The sequence below is a fragment of the Corvus kubaryi genome, unplaced genomic scaffold, assembly GCF_017639235.1.
Source record: "Corvus kubaryi isolate FWS band 111438036 unplaced genomic scaffold, C.kubaryi_AGA036_p1.0 split2-37374, whole genome shotgun sequence".
Lineage (NCBI taxonomy): Eukaryota > Metazoa > Chordata > Aves > Passeriformes > Corvidae > Corvus > Corvus kubaryi.
The window spans coordinates 7,145,608-7,173,181 of NW_024582082.1; the positions used below are offsets into that span (position 1 = coordinate 7,145,608).

Here is a 27,574-nt window from a genome sequence, read left to right on the forward strand (position 1 = left end):
CAAGAGATAAATGACCCTTTGGGAGCTGGGTCTGCCATATCTACAGGGACTCATAGAATCGTTCAGGTGGGGAAAGCCCTCTAAAATCATTGAGTCCAACCATTTCCCCAGCACTGCCAAGCCCGCCACTAAACCTTGTCCCCAAGTGCCACATCTACATGTCTGTTAAACCCCTCTGGTCCCTTCGGTGACGAATCGAAGTGCTTCTTCACCTGTCCTACTCCAGGTCAGGGGAATACTGCGATCAGGCGTCTGGGGAAGAGATAAACTCGCTGTGTAGGAGGCGGGCTGGGGGAGTCCCTTTGCCCGCAGCCCAGGCGTGCCCCCGGCTCCAGGCCGGTCCCCCTGGGCTCCCCCCGCCCCGGCTCCCCCAGACCCTTCCCCGAGGGCGGCCGGCAGCCGAGGCCGCCCCTCCTTCGCCAGGAAAGGGAAAGCGAAAGCGGAGCGCGGTGTCACACGGAGGAGCGGGGCCGCGGCTGGAGTGGGGCTGGGGGCGACGGGCGACCCCGCGGGAGGTGAGCGGAGCCGGGAGCGGGCCGGGAGCGGAGCGGGCCGGGGAGTCCCGGGAAGGGTGCCGACCCCGACGGGTCTGGCAGCGGGGACGGAGGGAGCGGCTGCAGCCGGGTCCCTTCGCGGCCCCTCGGCGCTCCCCTTCTCCTCATCCTCCTCATCCTCCTCATCGGCCTCCTCATCCTCCCGCTCCTCCTCTCCGCGGGCAGGTACAAGCTCGGGAGAGGTACCTGCCCGTTCAGGGATGACCCCCCCCTCCGCCCCCCACCCGCACCGGTCCGGCCGCTGCCGGGTCCCGTCGTCTTCTGCGCCCCAGGGACTGGGTGTTGTGAGCTCCCGCTGAACTCGAAGGTAGTAAAATACTGGCTTCGATGTCCTAGACAAGCTGTGGATGCCTGTTCAAGGCCAGGTTGAATCGGGCTCGGAGCAACTTGGTCTAGGAGGTGTTCCTGCCCATGGCAGGGGGTTGGGACTGAACAAGCTTTAAGGTCCTGATCAACCCACACGATTCTGTGGTTCTGTGATTCTGCTTGTGGGGTTTCTTTGGTGCATGTGTTCCCCAAACTGCTGGAGAGCTGGTCACTGCTGCCTAATGCTCTGATGATTCAGTTTATCCCACAGCAAGTTCCTCTCTTCGAGTTTCTAGTTGCTTGTAATTCTGCCATCTTTAGTTGTTTGAGCTGAAAATGTTCTGACCTGGGTGACTGCCTCAGTTTGGCTTTCCTTTCTATATTCATTTATTTTCTTCCATCCAAGAAGGAGGCAGGGACTGACCCTTGGCTCTCAGATGGCCATAGTTCTGGTGCCCTTTCCTTGGAACAGCACTGCCTGCCCAGCATCCTTCTTAATTCCAGCAAGGAATTTATATCTGGGAAGGGAGAACAGATTTTGCAAAGATCTGTTGCCCAAGCATAAGCTGATTTGCACAAATTATAATAAACTATAAATTTAATTTCCTTCTGTTCTGTCATGTATTGATTGTAGTTCTGGTACACACTGCTGCTGGTGGAGCCAGAGTGTGAAGAAAAGGTCAGGAATCTGAAGAGGGTGAGTAATTAATGTGGGTTTAGCTCACACCATGGCATTGTGTGAGCTGGGGACTGGGATAAGGGGATAATGTTGAGGTTGGACTAAGACTACACTATAAGTTGCTGAGGATGGAGACCAGTGAGGACAGGGTCTCCCCACAGGTAGCTGCTGTGGAGCTTAGTGCCCCAGGCTTTACCCTGGCCTTGGCAGATGAAATTAAGTTTGTTCGTCTAGCAACTGCTGTGATCTTTGTTTTCCTTTTGAGAGCAGAGCCTTCAATATGTAGCAGCTGAGGCCATGCTTAGGACTTGCCTTTGCACCAGCCCAGCTTTAAGTTAGTGAAGAGCAAGTAACATCCTTCAGCTTCCCCTGCAAAGGGCTGCTGGAGCAGGCAAAAATGGGTGGTGCAGCTGGGAGCAGATCCACTACAGCTAAGGATGTGTTTGGAAAGGCAGGCTGTGTTCAGCCCATACTCATGCTGCTATGTGTTCATATGTTCACATTTGCTTGTTTTTAAACTGTGTGGTGGCCTCAGGCATGCACCTGGCCCAGGTAACCTGCAGGCACTGAGAGGGCTGGAGCCAAGCTATAGGGCCAGACAAACACTTTGGGCAGTGGCTGGGTGAAAGATGCTCAGGCATCCCTGTCCTAGGCTTGTGCGTATTGCTCAGGAGCTGGGATGGAGGGTGCTCTAGAAGCAGCAGTTGGAGAACTTGGCTGTCTCCAGAGCCGAGCCTGGTTGCAGGGTGCTTGGTGGTGATGGTGCAGGCAGGAGCAACACCTGAGGAGAAGCTCTTTCAGAACTGCTGAGTGGTCAGAGCAGCCACAGAGCTGATATTTGGGTGTGTAAAGTGCTTGTTGATATCTTTTGGAAATTAGGTGGTGTAGGTCAGTCAGTAGAACTGGAAAATATTATTGTTACTGTGCTGTCTCAGATCAGGAAATGAGACTGCCGTGCCCAGCCCTGGCATTGCAGAAGAAGTATTCTGGCAGTGTGTATCTTGGAAGAGCTGGTGAGATGATGCAGTTTGTCTCTGAGCAGGGTTTTACCAGCACAGAGAAATCACCAGGCTTGGGCAGTTCAGAGAAACAGTGTAAGCAAGTGAGCACCCTTTGGCTGCTGCAGGGAATGCGGCAAGGAACAGCACAGACACATTGATGTTGCCTGTGTGTCTTGTAATGATCATTGGGGGATTTCAATGTTCAGAGTCTGCGTTTGTGACCATGGTTCTGTTGTTTCTCCATCAAAACCTTGCTCCCAAGGGAAACTACTTGAGCCCATTATGATTCTGTACCTAAAGATACAATTTCATCACTGGGAAAAGTGCATGAGCTCTGACACTGGAAATGCTGGCTAAGTATGGCCCATGGGTGCTTGTTCAGCTTATCAAGTCTTGGACACTGACACCAGTTTATGCTATGGAGAGCTGAGCACGCTGCACTGGGATCAGGGCACACTGGTGAAGAGCTAAATTTTCAGCTCTGTCAAGGAGCATCCTTCCTCCACTTCTCCCCCAGGAATAAGCCCAGACTTGCAGTCTCTTTCCCTTGCTGTATTTGTAACAGCAGTATTATCAGGGCTTTCAAAATTGCCCTGGGTACAGTGGGGGGGACAGTGCATAGGAGTCGTGGGTGGGGTTTAGTCTCTGTGTTGAAAACACCCAGGTGCCAGAACCCTCACCACAAATGCCCTTTCTTATCTTCTGCTTTCTGTTTTGCAAACATGTCACAGACTGGACTGCTTTTATGATTAACTTGCTGCTTCAAAGCAAATACTGTGTGCTAATACACACATAAAACTGGCTCTATTTCTGCTTTTTGCATTGAGGTGTAGATTTTTTGTGTAATAATCCGACTGGGTTACTTCAGAAAAGCCTTCAGAGCAGAAATGTTTATTCAAAACCACAGCTCCCAGCACACCAGCATGACCAACCTCTGTCCTGGCTGGCAGCCTGCAAGGGGGCCAGGCAGGAGTTCCCAGGACACCTCCAAAATAGGTCCCATGCAGCCAGCAGACTCCATGAGGATTTCTCCTGGTCCCTCCGTGCAGGCTGGGGAGGAGCAGGGACTCTGGAATTGTCCCAACGGCTCACAGCTCTCTGCCTCTAGAGCAATGCATCTCCATGGGTGGCTGCAGAAGTGCTGGCTCCCTCTGGGCTGTCACTCCCTGCCCTCTGCCAGATCCTGATCCAGCCATATCTCAGTGATCTAGAAAACTTCAAGGACTTTCATGCAAGTTGTAAAAACGTTTATCTTTGGTGATTATCCTTGTAATGTGTCCTCTCCTGGTGCTGCTCTCTGCCTACCCACCGCAACTGCTTCAACATCCATTTTGAGCTCAAGCTGAGTGTGCTATGCTCCACTGAGTCTTCACTGACTCTAAATCAGCTTCAAGTATCCCATTTAGCCCACAATACCTATGCAGAGTCAAGCGTGCCCCAAACTGTGTGACTGAAGGCAGCGTGTAGCCACAGCTCCACTCTCGGATGTGCAGGGCACCTTTAGCCATGTTCTCAGGGCTGAGGTAAGGTATCGGGTTTCCCGCAAAAGGGCATGGGAGGCGAGATTAGTGTGGGACAATGTGCTTTCTGCTCTGGGCTTTTGGCCATTCCTCAGCACATTCTACAAGAACCTCAGTTCTGCTGGGGAGTCCCGAGGTGTGGGGATGCACAGGACAGGGACCTTCCTGCCCCCCAGTGCTGATTCCAGTGCTCCCGCTGCAGGTGAATGCTTTTTTATTGGATGACTTCTCTTCTGGCCTGGAATTTCATAGGGAAGCCCACGTGAGGTGAGGCTGGAAGGAGGGGGTGGAAGGTATGTCCTGTGTGGAGGCGAGCTGTGCATTCCTCTGGGGACTGCAGAGGGCAGTGGCGCCCACGGGACCTGCAGGTGGCCCTGGGTGCTGGAGGAGCTGCCCCAAAGCAACCCAAGGCAAGCCGGGAGGAGTTCCCAAACCTCCACCTGTCAGCCCCTTCCTCACCCCCACCCCAGTTCCCAAAACCTAGACATGGGTCCATTTTGGTTTTGTCCATTTTTTTTTCCTCTGGAAGCCAAAATCATCCTCCAGCAGTGGCTTTGAGCTGTTGGATGGGTGTTACATCTCCCAAGTTGGGGCCTTTCCACGGGTTGCAAGTCAAACCATTGGATTTACCCCTGTGTTGAGTTTATCCCCAGGGTTCTAGGTCAAGTTCAGGTCTGTGGTGTGACAGCAAAGACTGCAACATGGCTGAAACAAGAGATCTATAAAGACAGGAAAAACAGAACCGGCTTTGTCTCTGTGTCATTCTGGGAACAATGATGTGTGCCAGGCAGCTCTGCAGGGGTTCCTTTCATTCATGGCCCTGGAGGCCTGTGGATATCTTTGTCAGTGGCTCTGGTTCACCAGGAGTTTCAGTCTCCTGCCTCATGTTTGTCATGGCTTGTTCTCACTCTGACACCCATCCCACCCTTTCCTGTCCCATTTTGAGCTGCAGCGGCTGCTGCACTTATCACTTCACAGCAGCTATGGAGACCTGCCAGACACAGCCCTATCCTGGAGGCAGCTCAGCTACAACAGCTAAAAAAAGCAAATACAGTAATTTTTTTGAATGCTCCAGGTTTTTCAATGAGTGTTATGGACCATTGTGGGAAAAATCACTGTACACTGAGTGTAGGTAGTAACGTGTGGCCTGGAGGACCAGAGGAAACCTGGAGGGGGATTATTTGTAGAAGAGAGATGCAAACGAGGGGTTTGCAGGAGAGCAGAAGTGGGCTGGGTCTGGTAGAGAAACTGCAGGTGGATTTGATTGAAGAAACAGGCAAAGGAGATGTGAGGTGTCCTCCCTTGCGGAGCAGTTAAGCTGCTGCCAAAAGCACTCCGTTACTTCAGAGGAGTTTGAGTCAGTCCCGTTTGCCTTATAGAGCCTTTGCATTTATTTTAGCAAAATATGTCCACAGCTTATTCTGCCCAAGTAAACCTCTTGCAGCTGAAACCTTGTCGCTGGAGAAAAGGGAACGCCTTGTGTTATTGACCTTCATGGTTGTGGTGAAGAGCCTCAGGGCAGCCTCTCCTCTCTTTTTACTTCTTCCAGCTATTAGGAGGGACACTTTTGGAGAGAAAGTGGTTTCATGGCTGAGATGCTCTTGTTCTAAGTGAACCCTGCTTAAAGAGACTTGTACACTAGTTATACAACTTAAATGGTGCTCATCTCCTATACAATTAATACAGTGATTAAGCTGAGTAAAGCCCACATAACTGGCTTTCCCTTACAAACACCTTGTTTTCCGTCAGCAAATTAGCATGACTGAAGGGCTGCAAAACCAGTTTTCCCAGTCTGTTTCAGGGAAGGGATCGTCTTGAATACCATATTTTCATAGCACTGTTGAGTGGATCAGAGGTGGCTGCTGACTCCTGGACATGGCTCAGTAGCTTTGTCTGCTCATGGCTCCACAGATGAAACAGATTTTTCCTGTGCACCATCTGATGGTGGAAGGCACAGAACAGGAAGATTTGGAGCTGAAAAACTTTAAACTTCTGCCTTCTTTCCTCTGGGTTTCTCATAAGACCTATTGAAATGCCACCTAAAGCATTTACCTGGTGACCTCCATGTCCTGCAAATTTAAAAAAATGTCCTTCCTGGAGACAATTAAAATATTGCTCCTTCCTGGGGAATGTGGGCTGTGAGCCTTGGAAATTAAAGATGCACGGGTCCTGGGCTTCATCCTTCCCCAGTCCTGCTGAGCCATAATGCTGAGGGACAGGCTGCATGGTCCTGCCAGCATCGGTGTGTGGGTCTGGGCAGCCTGCTAATTACAGCCTGCTAGTTACCTGCTTGTCATTATTGAGGCAGTGACACCTGCTGATGGGAAGAACTGAACTGGCCTTTCTGGAAGCCTGAAATTGATTTTAATGTGGTGTCAATGTGCCTTTAATTTATTAGACTATCACTATCCTTGCCTGTCTGGACCAAGCCTGTGAAAAGCTGCAGGAATATGTGTCCTCAGGAGCCCAAATCCTGCTGCCATCCTTTATTTCTTGAGGGGTGATGTAATATTGTCATGGCATGAGGTTAGTGATGGTGGAGGTGGCTGGAGCCGATAAAGCTGAACTGGTTCTATGCCCCTGAATGAGAAGGGTAACTGCAAGCTCCAGAAAAGAAAGCAGGCAGGCATTTTAATTCCAAGTGAGTTATTTGCATGGGGCAATGTTCCTTTGCTGGGAGAGTGTTGCCACGTCTTCCAGCAAAGTCAGTGGAGGATGGACCAGTTCCCCCAGCCCTGTTTGCATCCTAGGCAATGCCATGGCTGCTGCTCCCTCCGAGGGAATTTAACTGAGCAGTGGAGAAAACAACTGTGTTTGTGCTAAGATAATGCAATGAACAAGAGATAAGATAGAGAAATGGATTGTCTTATCTGCTCAACCCTTGGAGTTCAGCCCCCGGGAGAAGCCAGAATGGGTGCAGAGGAGGAGCCCAAGCCAGGGACAGTCCTGCTTGATTTCTCCTCTTCACTACCATACGCCAATTTTCTCATGCTCGTATTTTTCCCTCCCTTAGAGGAAAGAAAAGGCACAGCCAAAAGCCTTCTTGAGGAGGTCAGTAAACATGGCTGCAACCACTCCATTCTAAAAGTTGCTTTTTTGAAACAATAAACAGCACTGCATAAAATAGCTGACACTTCCCATGCAGCTGTTGCATCATCTTCCTCTGGACAAGATAAAATTGTAGTTTGGGACAGCCTGATGATAACAAGCATCAATATGGGAGGTCCCTCAGCACATAAAGGAGCTTTGGAGGAGCTGTCTCAAACAGAGCTTTAATTTATATCAAATACACAGTGCAGATAAAACCAGCTCCTGCTGTGCAGAAATCAGGGCAGTGACTGTCCCCCTGGGCTGGGCACTGGTGAGGCCACACCCCAAACCCTGGGTTCAGTTTTGGGCCCCTTGTGACAAGAAGGACATTGAGGGGCTGAAGTGTTTCCAGAGAAGGGCAACAGAGCTGGGGAAGGGCCTGGAGCATAAGTCTGATGAGGAGCAGCTGAGGGAGCTGTGGTGGGCTCAGCCTGGATAAAAGGAGGCTCAGGGGGGACCTTCTCACTCTCCACAACTCCCTGACAGGAGGTTGGAGCCATGTGGGGATCGGTCTCTGCTCCCAGGTAACAAGTGATAGAAAAGAGGAAATAGCCTCAAACTTGAGGAGGTTTAGGTTGGATATTAGGAAAAATGTCTTCACAGAGAGGACTACCAAGCCCTCTTTGGGCTCCTGAGGACACTCATTCCTGCAGCTTTTCATGGGCTTAGTCCAGACAGGCAAGGATAGTGATCGTCTAATAAATTAAAGGCCTGCATCCCTGGTGCTCATCCCTCCCATGCATCCAGCATTTTATTTGGAGCAGCCACTGTTTGCGGTGCTGAGTCACAGCTGTTATTTTAAGGCACTGACTCCCCAAGTGAATTTCACAGCTGGGAAATTACTTTTATGTTTGCAGACACGTTTGAGTGGTGAGCCATCCCTTTTCTCTTTGAAATCCCCTCTTTCCTGGTTGGGTGTAGCCTAAAGGAGATAGAGCAAAGTCCTGGTTTCACCCAGGTGGAGAGGAGCTTTGCCGCTACAGTACAGCCCTCCCTGTGGCTTCCTCTGCGGGAAGCACTCAAGATGACCCATAAGCTTTCCTCTTTTCTTTTGTGAGAAAAACATTCCCTAAGTGCTTTTCCTCCTGTTCAGCAGATTATTTAACTTGTTGATTCTTAGCCCATTTTACGTGAGGTTTTGAGTTCTGCCCTAAGTACAGCATTCAGTGCCTGCTCCAGCAAAACCAGGCCTGTTTTTGATTGCAGAACGCATCAGTAGCCCAGGGTTTGTTTGTTGTTTGAGGAGAATGGAGGGTGCTGTTTCCCAGCCAGTATAAACTGGATTGAGACAGTTTTAGGAAAAAAGAAGTATATCTATTTGTTCAAGTATATCTTCCTCTGTAATTTATCTTGTCTGCTCTCCTTTGTTTAGAACTAAGAATTTACATGGAGAAAGGGACAAAAAAGACTATGTGAGTGTTCAGTGGTAGGATATTTCTCTGTTATAGTCATCAAACCTGCTTGATAATGTCTGTTCTTTTGCCTTGGAAACATCATGGGAAAGAGAAAAAAAAACCCTGGTGGCTAACACTATTTTTTGTGCAAGTAATACAGTTGGAGTATAGATAAGATTTTGGATTGGGAGTTGTGTCTGTAACTGTTGCTCACTGTACACTGTGGGCTGTAGGAGTCCTGGTCCTGGGTCTCCATGTCAAGGCAGAGGTACACTGTTCCCCTTCTCCCTGTGCCTTGCTTTCCATTAGAGGGCATTTGGGCTGAACAGGAGCATCCAGCTCTTCATGACAGCTAGAGACACAGAGTCAGGCTTGCTAGACCACCTTGTAAATACACTCAAGCTCAAGGCTGGATGACTTGGCAGACCTATGTGTTTCTGACCCTGAGCATATCTAGGATGAGTTCTGCCTTCCCAATGTGCTGTACTGGCTCCATCACTGGAGTCAGGCTGGTGCTGCTGGTGCAGGTTGGGCACAGGTGTTGGCTGCACTGGGCTGGGGACTCTTGGGCTATTTTGAGCCTGATGAAGGTGAGCCCAAGAACATGAATGTATTATGGCCTTGAGCAGGAAGGATTGTAGCTTTCAAGTGAGTTTTTTGTTTGTTAGGGCTTGTAATGTTGACATATTTGATTTGGACCTATTTGCAAAAGTGTCTGGTTTCCTCCTGGCACTAGCATTTCTAAGGACAGATTGCATTGCAGTGCAGAGATAGCCCTGAGGACCCGAGTCTGTGTTAGCAGAAGCTTTCCTTTGTTAGTGTTGTGTTCTTGGAAGACACACCCTGCTAAGGAAAGAAAAATCGAAGATTAAAAAAATAGGAGCAGTATTCTGTGTTGCCTTTAGTTCTGGTTTGAAGCTGATCAGCAAATGTAAAAGTTGGAGAGGGTCTCCTGACAAGGGCCTGGAGTAACAAGACAAGGGGCAAAATGGCTTCAAACTGGCAGAGGGCAGAGGTTTATTGAATATGTACAAGAAATTCTTCCTTGAGAGGGTAGTGAGGCATTGGCACAGGTTGCTCAGAGAAGCTTGGAAGTTCTCAAGGCCAGGCTGTATGGGGCTTGGAGCAATCTGGTCTAGTGGAAGGTGTCCCTGCCTATGGAAGGGGGGTTGGAACATGATGAGCTTTAAGATCCCTTCCAACCCAAACCATTCTGTGTTTATGCCACTTTGATGATGATGAAAGCACAGAGAGCTGGCAGGAGGCAGGTGAGGTGATAAACCTGGGGTTACTGCTGCTGGGTCATTGATTCCTGCTCTCATGATCTGGTTGTTACTGGGGCTGTATCTTGAAGTATGTAATCAAATCCTCTATAGTTTCAGTGTAACTTGGGAAACCTAGCAATAAGGGAATGAGAAATAACTCAGTGCATGCAGGGTGCTGGAGCTATTTGTTTGTGCCTGTAACACAACAGGCCAGCAGAACCCCAGTGCTGTCACTGTCACACCAGCTGTGCTGTGGAAGCCTGGACACAGAGGCTGCTTTAAGCAAGAATGAGACACCCCAGGAATAAATCCTGTGGTGTGAAGGAACAAACCCAACCTCAAGGATCAGGGTTACCGTGTTGGGGAGTGTCCATGGTGGCTTTAAACCTGCCGGGGTGGGGAGCCATGCAAAGGGTCACTGTGCCATAAATAGGGAACTATGATGTGTTGTGTGAACCTTGAGTCATCAGAATGTAAAATATTGCTTCCCGTAGATCAGGGTGAAGTAGCAGAGACATGCAGAGCTGAGGGGTGAACAGGCTGGGGCAGGGAGGGCACTGTTTTGGTGTGGTCTGGATAAAGAAACAACTCAGCCCAAAGCAAGGTACAAATGTGTACCCATGTGCAAGAAAATGGCAAAGCTAAAGTACTTTACTACTCACAGAAAGCTGCAGCAGTGTTTAACCCACTGAAAATTAAAAATACCACCAAGGGAACTCTTCTGAAATGAAAATAATGGCTGCAAGTAAACAGCTTCATCAAAAACTCAGGTTTTTGCTAAAAATCCCCCAGATTGGCAGGAAAGTTTTGGCTTGTCCTTGTGCTTACACAGTGAAGTGAGCAGAGTGCTTCATAGCTGATTAGTTGCAGCCTGAAAACAATCATAATTTTGGCTTCTGGACTGCATACAAAAAAACTTACTCTGATATCCAGGTATTATAAAATAAACTCATAAAAATTTGAACCATCTTGCTAAATGAATTGTGTTGTAAAGCATGATAAGTTGCTAATGGAGATGTATTTGATTTAATTATGATTATTTAACAAACCTGGCTAGCACTTTAGGTTTGCAGTTGTGTTACAGCCAGTATTTCCTAGAGTTATTTAAATAAATTAGCTTTAATTTAATTTTACTAGTTTAACCCTGTAATAACCATTCCAGTTGCCATGTGAAGCATCTTTTCTGTCCCAGACTCCAGTGACAGGAAGCAATGATCCAAGAAATTCTGACTTCTAGGCAGTGAGGGGGAAATAAAGCCCACTGTTTTAAGTCTCTAACAACCTGTGCAACATAATAAATTCAAAAAGGGATATTCATCTGGGACACCTCCTGAGGTACTTAGCTGTCGATTTTTGCCTCTCTCATTTTTTTCCAGAGCATCACTCTTTCCTGGTTTGGTGCTTATTTTGCATCAAGCATTGTCTGCAGAGGAATTATGCAGCCAACACTCATGCTTGGCACCTAAGTGCTTCCCACGGTTCCAGCTCTCCTGAACCACTCACAACCTTTGTGGTTTCACATCTTCAGCCCTTTTCACCTGAACCTCTCCATAATTGTTAATGTGCAACTGTAGGCTAGGAAAAATGTCAGTATTACTGATTTAGAGGTAATGGATGTACAGGAGAGAGAGGAAAAACAAATAGTGGTACATTTCCTGTTCCTAATCTGCCTTAAGCACCATTTGTGCTTCCTGTTCATGCACAGCAGTTGCCCTAATGACCTTGGTGGTATTATTGATTCAGATGATTAAGGTGAATCAAATTATCAGAGTTTCTTAGGTAGATAGCCAAGCAGCTGAGGTTTTTCTATACTCTCAGCCTTAGTTTGTTGTTTTAATTTAACTGCTTGAATAAATCAAAGCTCAATTAAGGTGATAATAGATATTCAGGTGTTCCTGAGATGAAGCGTTATTCCTACAGGAATTCTCAGAGTTGAAAAGAAGTGCTATGTGACATGGGAAGAATGGGATGGGAAGCTTTTGGGCATGCAGACATACACATGCTCCACAAATGGGAACTGCTAGCTGCTCGTCCAGCAACCCCAAGGAACAAGCTGTTGCCCAGCATGTCTTGCCTGCAGATGTGGCAACTATTTGGAAACTTCTGGGAGTTGTTGGGAATTTCTAACAGGAGCTGATGCTGAGCGCATCAGAGGAAGCACAAGAAATGCCTGGGGTTCTTCAGAATCAGGAGTTTGGGCCATGTTGGTGTCACTGAAACTGTGGGAAAAAAACAAAAAAGCCCTCCAACAGCATTTTTAATGTTAGAGAGTCAAGGCATTACTTTATTCTCTGGCCAGGATATTGTTCTGGCCAGGATGTACCACAGAAATCATCTCATCCACACATAGCTGGGGTGTTATAAACATATATTATAGTATTGGCTTCTCGCAAAGTATTAAAGTAGATATTATATAATGTTAGAAATGCTTTTTGCTGTGTGGATGTAGTTTTCTCTCGTTTTAGCAAGAATGTTAGCAAGTGTGAGCAAGTAAGATAACCTCCAAGCGAGCAGAGGATGAGGCCCAAGGAGCTGCTAATCAACACTTTGTCCAGGGAACAAAAGGGCCCAAAGGCTACTCCGCCCGAAGAACGGGCGGCCAGGAGAGTCCAAGAGCCGCTATCACCGCTCTGCCCGGGGGGCAAAGAGGCCCAAAGCTGCAATCAGCCCTGACTCTCTGAGGAATTAAGAGATCCACCCTACCATCGACTCTTACCTAGCGGGCCCAACCCCAAGAATCAAAAGAAATAAAACCACAAGGCCGAAGACTACGCATGCTCTAAAAAGGCGGACCCAAAGAGTGGCCATGCAGATCAATTCCTGGAAAAGTTTTAATATGAATAGAGAACAGACAGTAAAAATGGTATAAAAAGGACTCACCTCGGGCATCAGGCGTGCTCTTGGCAGAGCGCCAAGACATCTGGCCGTTATCCCTTTGCTTTATTTTATGTGTCTCTTATTGTCTTTATATTAAACTCTTTAAATTCTAACAGGAGAGTGAACCTCGTTTTTCACATGGGGTGTGCAGAGAGAATCATTCCATGACACATAACATTACTAGGTTTTTCAGATCTTTAATACAGGCAAAACTCATAGAAACTAATTGGGTCAGTGTTCATTGGTCTCAAGTTGTGTAGTTCTTAGTATTTGATCTCCTATTGGATCCGGATTTCTTCGCTTCTGATGTTAATTAGAATTAGATTCCTTGATTTTCTTATCTCTATTTCCTCCTCTTTTCCAGAGGAGATGTCTCCAGTTCTGCCAGAGTCTGGAGTAAATGTTCATAGATGGCCGCTGATGTTCTGTTGATGGCCTTATCTCGTTGGGGCTACTCCAGTCTGTTGAAATGCTAATCCCATCAGGCCTCACCTAGAGAAACAATGCCCTAGAAAGAAGCTTCAGTTCCCTTCCCCTAGGGCAAATGTGAACAAACCTGGCTAAAGTCACATACAAAAATTTTTAAACTGGTATGTTTTCCAACACTGGCACACACAAGGATTGTAAGCTTCTAGATCCACCAAAAATAGAAACAAGCCTGCTAGGGATGCAGGAAAACGTCCGTATGGGTGTTGGATCAAGCCCATATGGCAAAGTGCTACAGATAAAGGAGCAAATGCTGTGAAGCTGGTGGAGGCTTCCAGCAGTGCACTGATTCCCTAACTCACTTGCTGGCATTTGTAATCCTGGCAGGTAGCACCAAAGGCATGTTTCTGTGGTTAACTCCTTTTATGTGTGCCATTTCCCGTTTCTGATTAATTGTTCTCATGGCATTGCCTGGGAATCGCCTCTTAATTTCTTCTGTGCCTTCAGAACTTCACAGCTGAGGTCACACTGCTTGTGTGGTGCTCTCTCTGAGCAATGGCTTCATCTCATCCCTACTGCCATCTGTACCCTCACCAGGTGTCTGGGCTTTTCTAGAAAACAGGAACTTTGGAATTGTGTTTGCTCTTGAAAAATGCTGCAATTAACATTTTAAGGTCACCAGATAATAAGGGAGAAGCATGGAGTTTACTCCAAATGATAAAAATCCATTTGGAGCTTTCCTGTGAGAGCATGGCATCATGTGATTTCTCCACAGTTGCATTTTGATTAAAACCAAGGAAACTGAAAATATGAGTCAACAGTTTATCATGTATTAGGGCTGACTCAGCTGTTTCTAAGGACTGCAATAACTGCTGGCTGTGTGCCCTGTCCTTCCTGCAGCCCTGCCCTGCCTGGGGGCAGCAGGAGCTCACCAGGAACTGAACCTGAGTCAGTAACTTGAGGGGCCAAAATGTGACTGAATATTGTTCCCTCAGGGTGGTGAGGCACTGGCACAGGTTGTCCCAGCAGCACCGGTGCCTCCAGCCTGCCCCCAGCCTACACTTGGTGGTTTGTTAGTGAACAAGAGTGGACGATTAAAGAGGTCAGCTGTCCCCTGTTGTAAAGCAAGCATGGACAATGTGATATTTGCACTCGTTTGACTTGCACCCAGGACCCTTGTGTAGACCTTGTGTACCACAGGGTTCACACTGGGGATCTGTAGGGCTGTCAGTGAATGGAGCCTTCTGTGCTTGGCAGGATGTTGTTGGTGTATGGGGGGTTGTCTGCTCACAGCACCTCTGCACTAGCCTCCCACAGTGTCATTTCCTCTGCCTTCCCCTCCACATTCAATAACTCAGAGCCTTGGCATGTATCAGGTGCTGGGTGAAGTCCTCAGCAGGAGGGAACCCAGCACAAGCTCAACAATGAGTGTAAAAAACAGGGATGGGAAGAAAAATAGAATCCTAAAGTCCCATATTGAAAGGGATCCCAAGAATCATCTGGTCCAACCTTTCTTGGCAAAAGCACTTTCTAGACAAAATAACCCAGCACCCTGTCCAACTGAATAGTAGACATGTCCAACGTTGGAGAATCCATTGCTCCCCTGGGGACATTATTCCAATGGCTGATTGTTGTTATTGTGAAATGTTTTCCTCCTCTGACTAAAAAGAATCTCCCCAGGAGTAACTTGTACCCTTTGTCTTTTCCATGTGACTCTTTGTAAAAAGGGAGTCTCCATCTCCTTTGTAGCCACTCTTGAAATACTGAAGTATGGTGCTAAATTCTCCTCTGGGATCTTCTTTTCTCAAGGCTGAATAACCACAGTTGTCTCAGCCTTTCCTCTTGCAGCAACTTTCCAGTACTTGGGTCATCTTAGTGGCCCTTTTCTGGACCCTCTCCAGCTTGTCCACATCTTTGTGGGGACCACACTGAAGAGAGTGTTCCACATGTGGTCTGGCATGCATTGAGTAGAACGGGTTAATGACTTTTTCTTCTGTTTTGGTGATGCCCTTGACCCCAAGACCTTGCCTTCAGTCCACAAAGCAGGTACCCAGCAGAAAGCTGCCTGGGAACTGCCTTCCTATGGGGATGCATCCAAATTCATGCCCTTTTAGCTCCGGAGGGGCTGTTTGCTCTGTAGAGTTTTTGATGGGCTCTTAGTAAATACAGCAGGTCCCCCCTCCCTCCCACCCTGCTCCACCCACCTGGGAACTGGCACCGGTCATAAGAACTGCTGCAACTGGCCCAGGCAGATAGGAATGATGCCAAGGCTAGATGCCTGCTGGTTGACCCAGGAACAATAAAAATGTTGAGTCAGGATGGAGAAAAAAACCCAAACACTTAGTTGGAAAAAGTTCTGAAGAATCACGCAAATAAGGTCTGAGAACTTGGCCACTGCACAGCAGCAGTGCCAAAAATAGCTGTGAATGCAGGGCTGGTGGTGAGCAAAGCTGCAGAGAACTGTGGCGGACGCTGCTGCTGCAGTGTGAAGAGCAGGGGGTGACAGGAAGAAAATGATGGCACAGTTCTTGGTGAGGGCTCAGTTTGCCTTGAGGAATTAACCTATTTTAACATTTTGCATGTTTGAAAGTCTACTTGCATTTGTTGGCTTGTATTTAGATGGACTTAAAAGGAGTTTCCATCAACTTTAAAAAGAAACAATACCATAAGAAAATGAAACACCATCTTCACAGGAAATTTCAACATAGTGACTGTGACTCAACTTATTAATATTAGCCATGTTATGTCACTGTTGGTCTCGATGCTTTCTCTTTATCTTGCCTTATGAGTGTGCTACTGGGCATTAATGGAGAGAAAAGAATTTGTCAGGTACAAAGCTGAAAATCCAAATGGTTAGTGGTCACCCTTTCCATATACAGCAAAAAAAGGGTCTCCACTGAGTCCTGCTCTGGGAGCAGTCACCCACCTTAATATTGAAACAGGGAAGGGTGCCTTGGGAATCAGGGGTTCATCCCTTGGCAACAGTCTCACTAGTGATCAGGAATGTCCACGGGGTAGCTCCAAGATTAATTAAAGGTTAAATAGATTGTGAGTGATGTAGCCTGGGTAAGGACTCTGGCCACAGAAGCAGGGTCAGGAAGTGCAAAAATTACTTAGAAGGTTCATGGCTTGATGGTAGCTCAGATGGACACAGGTCATGGTCAGGCTGAGCAAAAATTAAATATATTCATTCATTTCAATAAGACAGCTGTCCTTTGTGCTGTTTGTTGGGTTGGGTTTTTTTGTTTTTTTTTTTAATAAACACAACTGAAATGTTTTATTTTGATTTTATATTTATATGGGGTGATTTAAGCAAAATTCAAATGTACTTGTGGGGAATTTCCTTTTCATTGAATTCATGTTTTCTAGGCCAAAAATGCTGAGATGAGAAAGTTCCAAACAAGTCCTGTTTCAAAATTTGTTTTAGTTACTCGAGACAAATAATGCTCTGCACATTGAAGTATTTGATTTCAACTTGTTTAATGACATAACTGAGTGACTCCTGTATGTTCATGTGTTTTTCACTGTCACCAGCACTGGCAGGTGACAGAGACCATGAGAATTATGCTGTTTATATAATTTTCTATGCCACCAGCCACCCCTGTTGTCCAGAGAAATTCAGCCTAAGTATGGTCTGAAGCCTTGTAAATACAGGATACCAGTGCAGCTCTTCCCAGGACAACGCATGAGTCAGTCTCAGGGGATCATAACTGGCTGAGAAGCAATCAGGCTTCTGCAAGGGCTTTCCTGGAGTTGACATCAGCTATTTCCAGCCTCCTTGTTTTGTAACTGACAGAGGAACTACTTTAACCAGGAAAAAATAATAGTTAAAAAGAAACTATACTATATACTTTGTTCACCCTGTGGCTGAGAAAAGTCCATCTGCTGTCATCAGCCATTTTTACAGGTCCAAGTCTTGAAGGCTGTCCTTTCTATGGCAGGCGTATTGACTTGCAACTCTAAACATTTTGTGTAGATAAATAAGTTATTAAATAAGAATATGGGTCATTCTGATATAGCCAGAATAAGGTTGTGAGATGGGAGGGTGTAGACAGACGTGCCAGTGGCAGAAATGCTTTATAAAGTATATCACAGGTGAAGTGCTATCAGGTGCCTTGAAGTCAGTGTTTTAAAAACAGGTAAGATACAGATTCAGATACACACACAACACTTGCAGGGAGACTGAGTATAAGCACATGAAGAAATGGATACACTTTGTTGAAGAAGGAATACTTTCTATAAGCTGATCTAGAAATACAGTGATAATCAATATGTTAACGTTGTCCTTTTCCTTACAGCTCTTGATACATGGATTATAGTTGGAAGAGGCAGGGGATGAAGGCAAGGCTGGGAAATCCCCCCTCTTGGAAGCAGGGATGTGCTTCTCATGGAGCAGCAGTTGACTGTCTCCACACCCAGCAGCTCTGGCTACAGATGGCCATGGGAGAACTCTCACTGGGGTGTCTGAGGTGACAAGAGGACACCACAGGGAAAAGTGGAATAAAGATGTTTGAGTTAGTTCTGAATTTGAGTGGAGGTTTACAGCCATGGCTTTGCAACTGGTGAAGATTAAGATCTTAATTTCCTGTGCATTCTGCAGCCAGAATACAACCCGTGTCTGCTCTGTAAGAGCTCTGGAAATGCCAGCATGCCGGGTGTGTGAGAAGTGGATTCATTTTGACGGAACCAGCCATCCACCTTGATACTCAGCTGTGCTGGGGTGGGATGAAGGACACTTTACACCTTACATCATCTCGCTCTTGGAGATTTTGGCCTTGCTCACACTCCTGTTACCACTTGATTTATCTTCACTGATGTGCAGACACCAACCCTACCAAGACCATTATCAGACAATCTCTGGATTCCACTGACCAAATGCTTGAAGGCAGGAGTCCGCAGCAAGGGCTTCCCCTCTACCTGATAGTAAATAAAGCCCAACCTCTGCTGAATTAATTCATCTCAGTTTAATCCCTGTGTTGAGAAGGTCTCTGCCTTCCTGGAACCACCTGATGCATTAGAAATTGGATTTTTTATTAATTAGAAAAATAGATCATATATTCCCATAGGCCCATGGGGACATGAGTGTCTACATTGTGTCTTAATTATCTAGCCTTCTGGGGCTGTTACATTTTTTTAAGGAGGTTTGAACCAGGGATCAGTGGATCAGTTCTCACACCAGGCTTTGGTTCTTCACTTAACTGTGCAAGTCCATATAGATTTATTATCCTAAAAATAGAGTACTATACCCTAGTCAGATATTATCTAGAGATTATTTGGCTGCTGCACTGAAAATTAAATTAAGGGTGTTAAAAAGGAATTTAAATAAAACAAGTTTTGGAAAAGGAGAATACCTATTTTAGTAATTAAAGTGTCCTCAAAGATGTTGGCAGGAGTCATTTCTCCTTTGTACATGTAACACATTGGTTCACATATGCCATTATAACATATGCTCCTTTCAAGCTGAGTATTATACTGGGATACAGCAAAAGTCACATTTAAGATAGTAAACTGAAGGAAACCCTATTTTGTATTGCATGAAATGCACCTCTGGAATTTTGAGTTCTTCTTTTCTACATCTATAAAATACCTTTATAGAAGGTAAGATGGCTGATGAGCTAAAAAACCCCAAAGAACTAAGAAAAGGGAAAAAAAACAAGAAAAACCCCTGTGGCTGTGGTATGTTCATTTCATGTTTGTGGTTAATATTTCCCAGGCTGCTTCAAAGTGAGGGTAAGCTCAGTCATCACACCACCTCTTGCCAGAGTCCACTGGTGTTTCTAAATTATTCTGATAAAAGACTGTGAAAAATGAACCTGTGGTAAATTGCATCATCCTTGTGTTTTCAGATGGGGACACAACACAGAACCTGTGTGTTCAGGTCACCCTCAGTTGTACCCCCACGGTGGATGCAATCCCATGTGTTCTGCTGTGATTTACCTGAATGTCCCTGCATTTCCAGCTGTGCGGCTTTCCTCCTTTGCACTAGAAATCTTGCATCAGCTCATTGTTATGGAGATACAAGATTTCTCTTTGATGGAAGGAAAAAAGCTGCTCACGGTGGAAGTCCCCAGCCACTGATCATAGGACCCCCAGTGGTTCCTAGTGTTCCAGTGGTGTGAGGCTTTGAATGGGAGACTTTGAAGTGTTCGAGGCCTGGTTGGACAGGGCTCTGAATCAACCTGGTCTAGTGGAAGGTGTCCCTGCCCATGGTGGGGGGTTGGAATGAGATGGTCTTTAAGGTCCCTTCCAGCCCAAACCATTCTGTGGTTCTATGAAGCAGCTGATGGCTGAAAATGTGAGTTACAAATTGGTACTGAGGAAACACTTGCAATAGAACAGCCTCTCCAACCATGTCTTTAAACAAAGTACATCACCACAAGTTACTATAGGAAGAAGTGGGGAGTCCCTGCTTGGCAGAATTGTTAGAAATTAAACCAAGCCCAGACTCCGTGGGTGTAGCTGGGTTTGCTGGCTGTTGTGGTTCTGGGGTATATTTAAGTGGTTTGTTTATATGTAAATATAAGAAAGCAGAAACATAAACCCGTCTTTGTATTTGGCTATTCTAAAATAAACCCACAACCACATATTTTGAGGGAGGTAATGCAGATGCTACAACCACATCAAGCATGAGTATCCCTGCTGGCAGCCTGCTGTTTTTGCATGGGAGGGAAAATTCTCTCTTAAATCAGAAGTGCCTCATAAATCAGCCCCCCACATGATGGCGTGTTTCCATCAGCCTCATACCCTGGGCAATCTGGGGTTTGGCTCCAAACTCTCACTTTCCCACCCATTATAAAGCAGGAGTGATCGTGCATGAAAGGAGGTGCCTGGATGTGAAACCGGCTGAGAAATATCCCAGTCACTTCTCTTTTCCCATCAGTAGATATTGCTTCAGTTCCCGTTTCCTAATACTGCCTCTTTCACTGTCTCCATGTCCTCTTCCCAGTTGCTTGTCAAGGATTTCTGAGCCTTGGACAAAGACATACTTGAGCTATTTTAAATGAATCTTTGTTGTTCCTATTGCATTTTGTCTTCAAAAGGGTTTTTATTACCCTTTCTACATAAGTTTTCTCTCTTTTATGACTACATGCAATACAAGCTAGACTAAGATATTTACACCATGCTATCTGCAGGGCTCTGGCCATAGTTCCTAAAGGGCTTTTCCACCCTAAGTGATGATCCCACAGAAGTGGTGGGTCTGTGGTACATGGCTCCTGAGTACTCAGCCAGTCCCGCAGCAGCCTGATTACAAGCAGCTGTCCCCAAAAGCCCCACTGACTTCTGCAGCTATTATTTTCAGAGCTGTAAGGAAAATGAAATAGGAAGTAATGCTGCTGTAATGCGTTTTTGCATGCTCCATTGTGGTGCTGTTTACTTTGTGAATGTTCTTTTTATTTCCAATTGCATTTGAGTGTTGTAACCAGCAGCTGCAGCTCTTCAGCTGAGCTCAGCACTGGGGTTTTCCATGGTGCAATTGACCCAGGAACACTTCTCAGTGGCTGCATCCTGCCATCAGCCAGGGCTTTGCAGTGATGTTATTTAGCACAGGGGGAAGGGAAAGGAGCCAATAGATCCATTTATCTGGAAGCAGGGCTCCCAAAGGCAGCAGAGCCAGGCTGGGAGCTGGCAGCACATCAGCTCCTCTCTGCAAAGGTACTCCAATATAATTTGAAATTTTTATTGCTTGTTACCCAAGGTTAGAAGTGGTTGAGAGATACCAGAAGTGCAGTCCTGATAGTGGGGATACACTGGTTTGCCAGTATCCTGGGGTTGGAGAGAAGACCCCAAACTAATTTACTGGGACACTGGGAGAAGAATTAAGGGCAGGTAAACCCAGACCCTGTAGTTTTAATAACTCTTGATCGGGCAATTCCAATGCTGTTTTAGAAATACATATAAGGAAGTTTGTATCTTGTTTGAACTGCAAGTGGCTTAAAGCTGCTGCAGTCATTCTTGGATTTGATTCTGTTTTACCCTCTGAATATCAGTAAAACTGGTTTCCATTCAGTGGGTGCTGCGGGCTATCATGGGTTGTCATGAATCAAACTGATTTAGGAGCAGTACTGAGTGCTCTGAAAAGTAGAGGGAAATGAGGAAAATGTTCTAGTGGAGCTGCCTGCACAAATGTGTCGCTGGCACAATAAGTGTTGCATTTTTGAAATGAAACTGTTTTGGTTAGGTTTTGTTTTGGTGTTTGTTCATTCATAGTGGAAGCCAAATTCTACTGATTCTCAACTTTCCTTTTCTATTTTTTGTTTCTTCCATATTTCCGGTTTTCCCTGTCTTTCCCTGCACGTGTTCTTTTTTTTCTGTGCTTATTTTTTGTGTTCCTCTCTTCCAGTGGAGCATGAGGGCAGGCAATGTCTGCCGTGTGTGAATAGGAATATCATGCAAAAAAGGAAGGAACTTCCAAGGCACCAACTGCCTCTTTCTAACTCATCTGTGCCAATTACCCTCCACTCCTGTATACTTCACTAAGAAATGAGGAATTGTGTACTGTGGCTTATTCTAGCAATAACGCACATTAAAATTGCCTTCACATTTTATAGAGGGCAAGGGGCCTCCTGTGCTTTAGTTCTTGCATCTAGATCTTTTGAGAAATTAAATTCTTGAGAAATTGAAAGCACTTGTGAGCCCAGCTGTGATACATCAGAGCCCAGGACAGGTTGGGCTTCTTAGAGCTCTGCAGAATTGCTGGTTGTGCTCTCTTCATTGTCCATCTGGAGCCAGAAACAGGGCAGCAGATGGACCTCTGCATCTTCCAACAGCAGTCTCAGCTTGTGAAGGTAATTCCCCCTTTCCAATTCAGTGAGAGCTTTTGGTCCAGTATTTCTTGGTTTGGGGAAGGAGAGTGTTTTTGTTATTGATGTTTCATCTTTTCTTGGATAATAAGTTCAGAATCCTTGGGTTTTTTTGGAGTGTGATAAAGCAAATATTAAGCCAGCACTTCAGTGTACAGAATGCCATAGCTGGTGTGGAAGGCTTTGATAGAAATGCCATGTACAGTCTGTTGGGATTCACCTCTGCTTTTGGAGCTAATATGGATGGGTTCACCTGGGAGCTTTACGATGTTGAACTTGTGCAGCAGAGAAACATAACAAGTGGGGGAATGGCTACTGATAGCGGTATTCCTGTGGCTGGCAGGAGCGGAAGAACAGGAGGCTTACCATAAACCTTTAACTGAAATATTATCAAAATTGAACAGAAAAATAGTTCCTCTGTAAGTGTGGTCTGAAGCTGGCTGCTGATTAAAGAAAGATGATAAACAGGTGGTAAATCAGTGCACTAAGTAGGAGGGGGAAAGCAGAGAGCTTCTGGTGGGCTGCACCACTTGCAAAGATCTGGTTTCTATATGAAGAACATGGCAGAATTAGTCCTGTAAGATAATTTGTCTGGGAAGGGACCTCGGGAGGGCTGTACTCCAGCATCCTGCTTGTGCTCAGCCACAAGGTTAGACTAAGTTGCCCTGAGCTGTTTCCAATCTGAGAAACCTCTCTGGATGAGCTGTCCCACTGTTTGGCTGACCTTGCAGGAAGAAACATCCCCTGATATCCTGGCTAAATCTGTTATTTCAGCTTTTGCCCCAGGGAGAGTCTGGGTCTGCTCTCTCAAGAAGCCCCTGGCAGGAGTGTGTTATGAGCCTGCAAAGCCTCTCCTTCTCCAGCAGAACAACTCCCCTTGTCCCCTCCTCTCTCAACCAGGGCTCAGTGCCCTGGTTGTGCTGGTGGCTTCAGGCTTTGGGGGCTTATTTCTCCATTTTGTCAGTGTCTTCCTTGTACTGGAAGGATGCAAAACTGGGCACAGTGTTCTAGGCATGGTCTGCTGTATTCTAGGTAGAGGGGAGAATCCCTTTCTTCCATCTTCTGGGTGTGCTTCTCTTGGTGTATATCCATATGGAGGCCTGAAGAGAAAAGGCTGTGTGAACTGGAGACCCAAGCAGGAGCTGACATGGTGGCCCCAGACCACACTGGCTGCTGGCACTTTTGGGTATGGAATTGGTGGGATAATCAATGAGGGCCTGGAGGGATAATGACAAAAATAAATGCTTCTGCAGAGATCAGCCTGCCAGATCCATGAGCTCATGAGTTACAGCTGAGTCACCTCACATTGGTGAGATGTGGAGTGGAAGGAATGGATAAATGGGGGAAAGGAAGCATGTTCTTGGTGTTTCAGACATGGCCTTACCTGATGCCCACAGGTACTTCTGGCAGTGCTCCTGCAGCAGCAGCATGAGACTGCACACTATAGAAACTCTTGGCCAGAAAGTCATTTGGGCTAAATCTACACTGGCTACACAAACATTTTTGCTGCTGCCTCCCCAAGCAAGACAGCAAGTTTTCAATTACAGAATCACAAACAGACACACAGGACACGCCCTGATTAATGCATTAAATACCAGGAAAGGCTGAAGTTCTGTTTGTCACTTAGCAGACGGTGACGGTTGCTCCAGTATGTGAAATATTTCATGCCTGACAGTTCAGGAAATGGTGGTTTGCTCAGCAGAGGTGCAGGAGGCTGTAAGTTGTTATCGAGTGTACCATGAGCCTTTCTCCTAGTTTTTCTCAATTTTCTGAGTTTGTTTTCCAGAGCAGAAAGCTGTGCAGGGCTCTTCATGGCACACAGTGGGGTACCCCAGCAGGCACTTGTGAGCTTGGGGTGCCTGCAGCAGCAGAAGTGTCCTGTGTGCCAAGTTCTTGAATTTTTTATTGACTTTTTGACACTGTAGCAAGTTCATTTTCCTGCAGAGCTGGGCTCACATCCTGCAGATCTCAGTGGCTGAGGTTCCTGTTCCCCAGACACAAGGTGCCTGAGGTTTGCTGAACTGCAGTGAGTTCATTGTGAAACTGTGCCACAGAGGTGGCTCAGCTGCCCCTGCATTGTTGTTCTGCAAAGGGGTTGAAGATGACCCCTTGCAGGCCATTTCCAATCAGTAGGAACAGGTCTGTGCCGAGTGGGTGCTGTGCTCATCCTGTGTGTGGGAGGGCTCTAGTGGGTTTCCCGCACATCTTCTCCACTTTGAGGAGAGTGCTGTGGTAAGGGCACACCTCGGTCCTTCCACTCACATCTCATCAGGTCCTGCTCTGAAAGCAAAAAGAAACAAACTGGAGGACCAGTGTCTTCCTCCTTGTCATTTCAAGGGCCATGTGAATAAGTCATGGAGATGATGAGCTGGCTCCTTCCAGCCGAGGCTGTGGGAGGTGGGAGCGCAGCCCCTGCCACCCGTCACCCTGGTGGCTCCCAATGCTTCTGCAGATACCTCCTAATTTCTAAAACAGGGAAACACCTCTGCTCCAATATGACCCCTCAACTTTTAAACATGGCTTAGGGAGCAAGTTGTTCCTCTTCACAACAAGGACCTTCCTCAGGGAAATAAGCTGTTTCCCCTGAAATACAGAAATTTTGTCTCTACTTGGATCTGTAAGGTTCCATGCAATGTGATTGTGGCACAGCATCAGTGCTCCAGCCTTGGCGTGGGGAATGGTCAAATGTCAGCCATGTGCAGCTCCCCTGACCCCAGCAGGGTCCTGCCTCCATCCTACTGTGGGGGTCTGTAGCTACAGAATCCCAGAATCATTTAGGCTGGAAAATCCTCTGAGATCATCGAGTCCAACCATTCCCCCAGCACTGCCAGGCGCACCACTAAACCGTCTCCCCAAGTGCCTGTTTTTTAAATCCGTCCAGGGATAGTGACTCTGCTTCTGCCCTGGGCAGCCCATTCCAGGGCTTGGCAACATTTTCCATGAAGAAATTGTTCCTAATATCCAATCTAAACCTCCCCCGGCACAACTTGAGGCCATTTCCTCTTGTCCTATCACTTATTACCTGGGAGAACAAGCTGATTCCCACCTGGCTCCACCCTCCTGTCAGGGAGTTACAGAGAGCAATGAGGTTCCCCCTGAGCCTCCTTTTCTCCAGACCATTTTAGTCCCTGCAAAATCTGCCAGAGCAGAGTCATTCCTGTTCCTGGAGACACTGCCTTGGCAGGACACCCACTCAGCCTGGCTGTGCTCCTTGGTGGTGGAAGGAGATGTCACCTGCTGTGGAACCCAGAAAAATGTTATTTCAAGGCTTCCTCATACCTGTGAGCAGTTCAAGGGCTGTTCCCACTCTTTAACCCCTGGATGCTCCAGTTACCTAAAGGTGTGTGTGTTGTAATCAAACACCTTGGTTGCCTGCTTGTCTCAGGATGCTGATTAGGTAGAACATTTGTTACCTGTTTAACACAAGTGAAATACTGAAGGGAAGTGAGGTGAGCTCTTCATTAGGAATGGGACTGAGGGGCTCAGCCCGTGCTTCCAGCAAAGCTCCTCATGTTTCTCTGTGGGAAGCCTGTTTGGGGGCTTCCAGAAGCATGGGGCTAGGCAGGAGAAACCCAGTGAGGATCCTCTAAAGCTGATGGTGAAGGATTGCCCTGCGTAGGAATGACAGCTGCTGGATATAACACAGAATTATTATTTGTGTGAAATGTAGATGTCTAAATGGTTCACTTGCTGATTTTAAGTATTGCCACTAGTAATCTATGCGACATCCCTCCAGAATTGATAAAAATATGCTAAGAACTAGCCACAAGGCTGGAACAGGCCAGCACAGTCTCCACTCTGCTCCCTGCTTTCTTCAGCAATAAAGCTGGTGAAAACAAAGTTGTACCTGTCTGGACTTGTCTTCTCAGTTAGTTTCTGCTGTCTGAAGACTGTTGGTGAAATCTTTGTAGTATTAAGCTGATGAAAGAACAAACTCAGTGAAACATATTCTTGCAATGGAGATATGGGAACTGGGCATATTTAATGGATATGCTGTGGTTCACCTGGCTCTTGTTATTTAATAGCCCTGCTCACAAATAGCTGTTATGTGTAATGCTTGTGCTAGATTCAGCTTGAATTAGGGCCAGCATCCTTATGCTGTTTTCTGGCCTTCATTCTCTGTGTTATCAACGCCAAACCACCCATGCTTTGAAGGGAGCAAAACCTCCAGCTACTTTCTGATTGCCCAGAGTTCCTCAGACCCTTCTCCTTCCTCCTGCCTTTGAGAACCTGCCTTTTACCACTCCCTTGTTTTTGTGTTTTCAACCATTGATCCATACAAATAGAACAAACAAAGTCCTTGCCTATGCCTGTGGTGGGCAGGCAGCTGTTTCTGCTCAGGCTCTCGTGTAATGCTGTTGAGGTTGAATTCCCCTGGAAGGTCCCCAGAAGATGCTGGACACATCTTGGCTTGCCCCAGCTTTGATGCTGTGACCATGTGCCCACAGTGTGTCGTGTGATGGGGAACAAGCACAATAGGCAGGAGTCCTTGCTTGAAGTGTGACACTATTACCCCAAAATAGGTGGTGAGCTGTGACAACTGAGCACCCACCCTCTCATCACAGCTCAGGATGCTCATGTGGTAATGTATGTTGCTGCTGTTTTGGACCAGGAGCTGGGTGCCCCAGAAGCCTGGTGGGCCACCAACTCAACACTTCCTCCCTACTGGTTTTTGGCTGCTGGGAGAGACTGGTGAGCTGTGAGAGGCTGGTCTATGCTGTGTTGTGTCTATGCTGAGTAGGCTGTGACAACATCTCACCCCTCATCCCATCTGACATCTCGGGCTGGTCGGGTGCTGACTGCCAGGCTCTTCAGTAAGCTTCATGGTGAGGTTTCTGTATGAATCATGAGCAAAATGAAGGTAGTAGATCATTCTGAAGTTAAAAAGGCTGAGAACAGCTGCACTGTTTGTGTCAGCTGTCAGAGAGCAAGGAGAGAGGCTGGATTTGCTGTCCTGTTTCCTCTGCAGATCAGATTCCTTATTCCTGGATATCTCCTGCTAACGGTTTCCCAGTGCCTATTTCATCTATGTGTTTGTCTTGACTTAGTTTTCCAGCCTCATACACTAGAATGGATGGTAACTGCCTTGGTGTTCATGCAGAGACAGACTTCTGTCTGTAACTTCTGGCACAGAGGTTTTGGATGGGCGGGTCATCTGATCTGCTCCTTGCTCAGTCCCTGGCCCTCCTCATCTCTGAGCCCTGTGGCTACAGGTCCTCCTGGCTACCCCATCTTCCTGTCATGCTGCCTGTGATCTGGCACTGCCCTTCCACCATGGTCAGCAAGGCAGTCAGTGGTTGAGAATGTTCATGCCTGGCAGCCCTGAGTCCTTCATACTGTATGTGACATCTCTGCTTATATCAAGTTGGTGACTAAATACAGCAGGATGAGAAGATTTTCTAGGTTTTAGGCAATTTATGACTTCTGCTGGCTTGGGCTGATATGCCTTTGAGAGTTCAGCTGATGGCAGTGCATGCCATGCTCTTGTTGAAACTCTGGAAGGGGACATGGGAAGTTTTCCCATCCCTTCCCAGCTCCTCCCTTCTCTGGGGAAGCTGTGCTAGGACAGAGTGCATGGCAGGGAACCACACTGTCTGAATTCACATCCTGACCTTATCAGAACAAATGAGACCAAAGGTTAGTGGTAGTGCAAGTAACTGG

The 27,574-nt window shown here is 46.8% G+C and overlaps 1 long non-coding RNA gene across 3 annotated transcripts; it reads left to right on the plus strand.

The window, feature by feature from the left end:
• Positions 1–305: 305 nt before the first annotated feature.
• Positions 306–18,497, plus strand: LOC121658159. Of its 3 annotated transcripts, XR_006013856.1 has the most exons (4): positions 306–515; positions 1,495–1,557; positions 11,186–15,643; positions 17,411–18,497. It is a non-coding gene; the product is annotated as an uncharacterized LOC121658159 (long non-coding RNA). The 3 variants fall into 3 exon arrangements; XR_006013855.1 differs by lacking the exon at positions 11,186–15,643 and having other exon boundaries at positions 343–515; XR_006013857.1 differs by lacking the exons at positions 306–515; positions 11,186–15,643 and adding an exon at positions 527–861.
• The last annotated feature ends 9,077 nt before the right edge of the window (positions 18,498–27,574 follow it).